Source organism: Pteropus alecto, unplaced genomic scaffold, assembly GCF_000325575.1.
Source record: "Pteropus alecto unplaced genomic scaffold, ASM32557v1 scaffold104, whole genome shotgun sequence".
Classification (NCBI taxonomy): Eukaryota; Metazoa; Chordata; class Mammalia; order Chiroptera; family Pteropodidae; genus Pteropus; species Pteropus alecto.
In genome coordinates this window covers 1,261,169-1,268,278 of record NW_006436664.1, presented here as the reverse complement: position 1 = coordinate 1,268,278, position 7,110 = coordinate 1,261,169, and positions in this window count along the sequence as shown.

Below are 7,110 nucleotides of genomic sequence, written 5' to 3'. Positions count from 1 at the left end.
ATCCAAGGACAAACAAAGTGAAAAGATATAAAGTAGAAAATATTAAAATATTTAAAATACTATAGCATGAAAGAAAAAAAAGACAGAAACAAAAGATATACCAAAACTCCATCATAACAAGAAAATTTAAAGAACCCAAGAAAATGCTATAGATCAATAAAAAGCATAAGGTCTTAAAGATGAGATAATAAAATTTTTTAAAAAGTAAAATTTCTAGCATAAGAAAACATATTGAGGACAATAAATTAGTTAGAAACAGCAAAGAATTAGTACAGCAGTACAGAAAATTAAATTATTGTAAAAAGAGCTTTAAAGACTATAGTGAATACCAATGAAAAATGACATATTGACTTATCAGTTATACATAAAGAAATATATACTGAGGATAAAGAGAAATTCAACATAAAATATAATCCATATGTCTGAAGCAGAGAAGTCAATCGATAGTAATTAAAAAAATTATTTAACAATATACTCCAAAGTAATTTCCATTTTATTGGGGAAATTAAAAAATAAACTTTTGATGATAAGGAGCACTCTTCTACAGGACCATTTGATACAGAATGTTCAGTACATGTGTACATAGTTACTATTCGTCAACTGTAAAGAAATCCGTGAGCAAAACAGAAAAAAAAAGTTATATATTTCATTTTTTGGAAATGTGGCATGAAATATTCAGTCAGTGACAGAGTTAGTTCTAGATGATTTGATCAAGGTATTTTCTATGTTCTTCTCTGTACTGCTGTGTGCTTCTGGGGGGGAGGGGAATGAGCTGGCATTCACTTTTAATAACTCACTTATCAAACAAACTTGTTTCTCCCAAGACTACCTTTTCTGTTTACTGTAAATATGCTGGAACAAGTTATTAAATATTTACATAGAATTCCCAAAATCTACAGGAAGAAAAGAATAATATTTCAAAAACTGTGTACTTAAAAAAATACAGGAATAAAATGTAGAATAAAGCAATTATCTAGCTTTTCATATAATAGAGAGGAAATTTTAGTACCTGGAAATTGGAGTCAGACAGTTTCTGATTCAAGACCAGTTTGTGCTCTCTAATATCTGTATAACCTTGAGAAATTCACTTCAACATCCCATACTTTGATTTCTCTAACTATACAATTTGGATAATGATGTCTACCTAATAAGATTAGTGCAATATAAAGTATGCACTGGGCTTCACATTCTTTCTATTATAATCACAGGATACAAGTTAGTTCTTAATGCTATTTTCATTTTCCATTTACACTTCTTTTGTTTTATAAGTCAAACTCACATTTGGAAAATAATTTAGACCACAGTGATGCTCAATACCGCATACACATTAGAATCACTAGGGAAGCTTTTGAAAAATACAGATGTCTGAATCCCATCACTAGGGATTCTTATGTAATTAGTCTTGGGAGGGAATGAAGCCTCAATTTTTTTTAATCTCCCCAGGTGATTCTTATTTGCAACCAGGTTTGAGACCCACTTATTCAGAAATAATCCAAATGTTATTGTCTGACTATATTATTTTCCGTTTCTTTAAATCCTTTCATTTACATTATGTTGAACTGTGTTTGCTTTATTAAAACATCCACTATCAATCAAATGCAAATTCTTGTCAATCTTACCTCCTAAATATTTCTCAAAATAACCTTCTACTCACTTTCACTCATATTAGCAGTCTGGCCTTCATCATCTTCCACCTGGGTTATTAAATAGTTCCCTGGCTGCCATCTCTCTTTCTATGATTGCTCTTCTCAAATTTCTTTTTCAGGCCAGCAATAGAATCTCTCATCTACTAAATCTTTCCAATGCTTACTTATCATGCAAGATGGAGCACAAGCTCTGTGCCTTGTCCTTCAATGTCCTCTACCACTCTTCTCCTGTTTAACAATGAGTATCATCTCTTGCTACTTCTGCTACACAATTTGTGCTCAAGTACCATCAAATTGTAGTGTCATAACACTACACAAAACATTGTGTATCTTTGCTTATGCTCATGCTATTTCTTCTCTTTGAAATATCCTTTTTTTCTTTTCTGAGATCTTCCTTTGCGATTTATCTCAGAAACTCAGTTTTCCTGAAAAACCCCTAAGCTTCTTGTTCCAGGGAACGAACACTTGCCTTATGCTCTTAAAACTCTCATTGCATTAACCACTCTATTAAAATTATTCTATTAGACTATAAGTTCCTCAATGAGGCTGTAGTGTATGTCCTATATTTTATCCCCAAAGGTTATCAGCAAATATGAATTAATTAAATTGATCCAAGGAGCAGAAAAATATAGCAGTAGAGACTTTGAAGTTTCTAGAGCAGAAAAATTCTTTACTGTAAATGGTAATAAAGAACATTTACTGATCTTTTAAGAATTGTTTAGTGTTACTTATAGCTAAAAATAAATTTAGGACTACAACACACAGTGATAGAAATGTATTATGCATTTTATGGGATCATAATTTGTGTCTTGGAATAAATGGAATATATAAATGAGATCTCATCTCCTTAAATTGTTCAGGTCAACTATGGTGGCTTAGGCTAACTCTAATCAAATATGCTAATGTATTGAAGCAGTTACTTTTTAAATTGTGGTATTTCATTATGGTTATAAATATTCATCTCAAATTAAGCCATTTTTTAATTAGAAAAATTAAAAATGGCATTTAAAAAATTTATTTCTCAAATCATTTTACAACAACGGTATTTCACCAAGGAGAACTCATTTAACAATTTATCACTTAAAAAAAAGGTGGCCCATTTCTATTCAAAGTATCTTTGCTTAATTACTTTAATCATGAGAAATAAATTTGTAAAGTGACAAATTATTGGAAAGCAGAAACAAGAAATAAGCAAATTTTTTAAAAGATTTAAATGGTTAACTAGAAAAACTAGTTCTGTGACCATTCTTTTATAACTGATTTACACTATTATGACTAATGTATACATTAGGTTGTTTTCTTTTTAAAAAATCTTTTGCCCTGCCAAGCAGCTTTCTGTTCTATGTAGAAGTCACTCATAGCTTGAGTTTACCTCATGCAGTGAATAACTGAGCATCACAGGGAAAGTTTTTTTTTCTACAAGCATAAACTTTATAGGATCATGTCAGAAATGGAAAATCAACAGATTTTAAAAATCGAAGGCTATTTTCTATACCTTATTAAGATGATAATTAATCCTCAACTTCAGTTTGGTACATTTGAATGCAACAGAAACAATCTAAGATCCCACTTAGATGCCAAACCTAAAATAGGACTTAAAAGGTTTGGGATGATGACTTATTGTTACCCTTTGTCGCCCTGTCCAGACAGATGATGCATTCTTGAAGCCTAAGTCCCACAATTACCTTGCAATAATCCCAAATGCTGTTACAATTTTTTCAGGCTATAAAAATGTTCTTAATACTGGTGGTGATTACTTGAGAGTTTCCTAATATCTTTTACGGCTGTAAAATGGAGGATTTATTTCAATAGTGTTGTAAGAGATGTCTACAGTCCTGACAGGATGTCTGGTGCTTGGAACAACAAGAACACTAAGAACATTGGGAAAAGATGTGAACTTACACACAAGGACACGTTACAGGAAGGGCGCATACACCTGAACGATTCCAAGACTTTTGGAACAAGGTTAGTTAAAAAGATACTTAAGAGGTTAAGAAAAAGATACTTAAGAAAAAGTAGCTGAGAACACGGAGGTGACTTTGAGGCTAAATCTGGGAGTTGGCTGTAGCTTGTATCTACTGACTTGAGAGTAACTATTATTAAATTACAAAGCTAACATTGTTGAGAAACTAAATAAAGGGCCATGGAGATAGGAGGTGGAAGAAGTATTGTCAATCCTCCTCTCCTTTATCCATGTAAGTTACACATTTCCAGTCTCCGACTCCTCTTCCAAACCATCTCCGCTACAAGTGGCGCCGAATGTGGGGCGTGAAGAAGAGGGTGTGGAACTACTGGAAACCGAAAGGGGGTAAGTCTGCTCGCAGGTAAGCGATACCTTCGGCATAATTTCATCACGGGGAATTCTCCGTCAAACGTGGAGGCCCAGTACATCAAGTTGTTGAGACATTTATTGTTGTCTTCAGGAGTGAAAGTAAAGAAAAGTCAGTTTCATGAATTGTTTATGGCTATAAGTAGATATTGCTATTGGTTCAAGCCAAAGGGAAAGTCTCAATTAAATGCTAAAGTGTGAAAGCAAGTCATGTGAGCTTTAAGGAGAGCTCATCATCAAGGGGATTCCATCCTTACTTCTGTTTGGTCCTTATGCACCTTAATTTCTCAGGCTTTTACAGCCTCTGCATCCACTTCTCCAAAGTTCAACAGACATGGTTTGGGGTTTCCAAATTTAGAGTAGAGGCCACTGCTCAGTGCTTCGCCCTCCCACTTAAATGGCTCAGTGAACAGCCTGTCTGGGTTGAGCAGTGGCCCCTGACAAAAGAAAAATTAAAAGCGTTGCAACAACTAGTGGATGAACAATTGGTCAGTAACCATATTGAACCTTCATCTTCTCCATGGAATTCACCGCTATTTGTCATAAAAAATAAGTCAGGAAAATGGAGAATGTTAACAGATTTACAAAAAATCAATACTGTAATTCAGCCTATGGGGGCTTTGCAACCTAGGCTCCCTAACCCCGCATTAATTCCCCAAAATTGGTTTTTAAAGATTATAGATCTAAAAGATTGTTTTTATACTATTCCTTTACAGCCTCAGGATAGGGAAAAGTTTGCCTTCACAATTCAAACTTTAAACAATGCTCAACCTACTCAGAGATATCAATGGAAAGTATTACCCCCAAGGTAATAGTCCTATTATGTGCAAACATTTGTGAATATGCCTTTGCAAGAAATAAGGGAAAAGTTTCCTGAGGGACTTGTGTATCACTACATGGATGATATTCTTTTTGGACATTAAAAGAAAGAAATATTAGAAGAAATGTTTTTATTTGAAAAAATTGCTCTGAAAAAGTATAGTCTCGAGGTAGCTCCTGAAAAAATACAAGATTCCGCTCCTTATCAATATTTAGGATATAAAATTTTACAACAAAAAATTATTCCTCAAAAGATAAAAACTAGACGAGATGCTCTCAATACTCTTAATGATTTTCAAAAATTACTGGGCAATACTAATTGGCTCCGTCCTTCTCTCAGTATCCCCACCTATGCTTTAAATAATTTGTTCTCTATTTTAGAAAGGCCCACTACATTGGATAGTCCTAGGGAACTAATGCTGTTGGCAGAAAAAGAATTACAAAAAATTGATGAGGCCTTACGACAGGCCCAATTAGATCACATTAAATTTTTTGACAAATTATTATTGGTCATTTGTCATTCTCCTCATTCTCCCACTGCCATCCTCATACAGGACACCAATATTATTGAGTGGATGTTCTTAGGTCATAAGCCTAAGAGAAAATTAGAGGCGTATATCAATAAAGTTTGCGATTTAGTCATGAGGGATAGGCTTCGCCTTAGACAACTGACTGGACAAGATCCTGCGGAGATTATCGTTCCTTATAACAAATCACAAATAAAATCTTTCTATCAATTGAATAAAGATCGACAGAATGCTTTAGCTTACTTTGTTGGAATAATTCATCGTAAATATCTTAAGCTTAAAACTTTGCAGTTTCTTTTGCGTACTCCTGTGATTCTATGTCAAGCGGTTCAACTTAAACCAGTTAAAGGCCCAACCTTTTTCACAAATGCTAATAAGAAAGGTCCTGCTGGTTTCACAGGAGATACTGATACCAAAGTAATTCAAACATCTTACACTTCAGTGAAAAAAGCCAAATTATATGCTATTATTTTTTTGCTTATCCAAAATACAGAGACATTAAATATAGTTACTGATTCTCAGTATGTTGAATACACCATACAACATATAGAGGAGGCTTATATACCCACTTCTCCAGATGAACTTACTAAGTCATTTACACAATTACAGAATTTAATACTACAGAGGCAACAGCCTTTATTCACTACTCATGTTAGGGCTCATACCTTGTTACCTGGGCCTGTGACAGAAGATAATTGGAAAATTGATTAATTGTTAATTCAGCCCGGTATCACTGCTCAAAAAGAGCACATCCTTCATCATTCTAATGCTAAGGATCTTAAAGAACATCATCAGTTAACTTGACAACAAGCTAAACAAATTATTAAAGAGAGTCCCACCTGTTCTCCTTTTATTACACCCTCACTGCCTCTTGGAGTCAATCCTCGAGGAACAACAACTAATACGTTATGACAGATAGATGTAACACAATATCCTAAATTTGGTAAATTAAAATTTATTCATCATTCAATTGACACCTTGAGTCAAGATATGGCTAGGTTGAACCTAGGCCCACAGACCGTCAGGGTGCCTCTCCCTTCTAGTCATCGTACACGGATACCAACTTGGGGTCAGATGAAGAAATTATCGAAAGAGGGCCAGTGGGTTGTTATTGAGTCAGGTCAGGAGATGACTCCAACTTCCCTATTCCTTATAATGACAGCCTTGATTACGACACAGGTAAGCGGGGGTACAAGCTGAGACAAGAAATTATTCATATTGGGCGTATGTGCCCAATCCCCCTTTGAATAAGGCAGTGGGATGGGGAGATTCTTCAGTGATAGTTTATGTTAATGATTCTAATTGGATGCCTGGGCCTTATGATACTAGAGGGCCTCTCAGGCCTGAAGAAGAAGGGAGAGTGATTGAAAACTATACGGTGGGAACGGAAGGGATGCCAATTTACATGAGAGCTGGAAAACACTGTTTACAGTTGGGTGCTCAAGCATGGCTGACAATTTTACAAATTTCCTAATAGAATACTGGGGTGGGTCACTTGTATTTGTTAAGTATGGAGGAATTTAAAAATGTTACAGAACCTGTGGATGACACCTCTCCACCTGATTTACTGTTGTGTGCCACTCCAAAGGTTCAGACGTTTGAACATTGGGTTCAGTGGACTCAGTGTTGAGCTGAATAGGCTCGGGTTTTGGTTAATACTTCCTATGAAAGAGTCATTGACTGGAGTCCTTCTGGCTCCGCCCAAGCGAAAAGAGAAAGTGTAAATTTGCAATGACACCGAAAGGTAAAAAATGGTTCAGTAAACATTTCATCAGACGGAACTTACAAT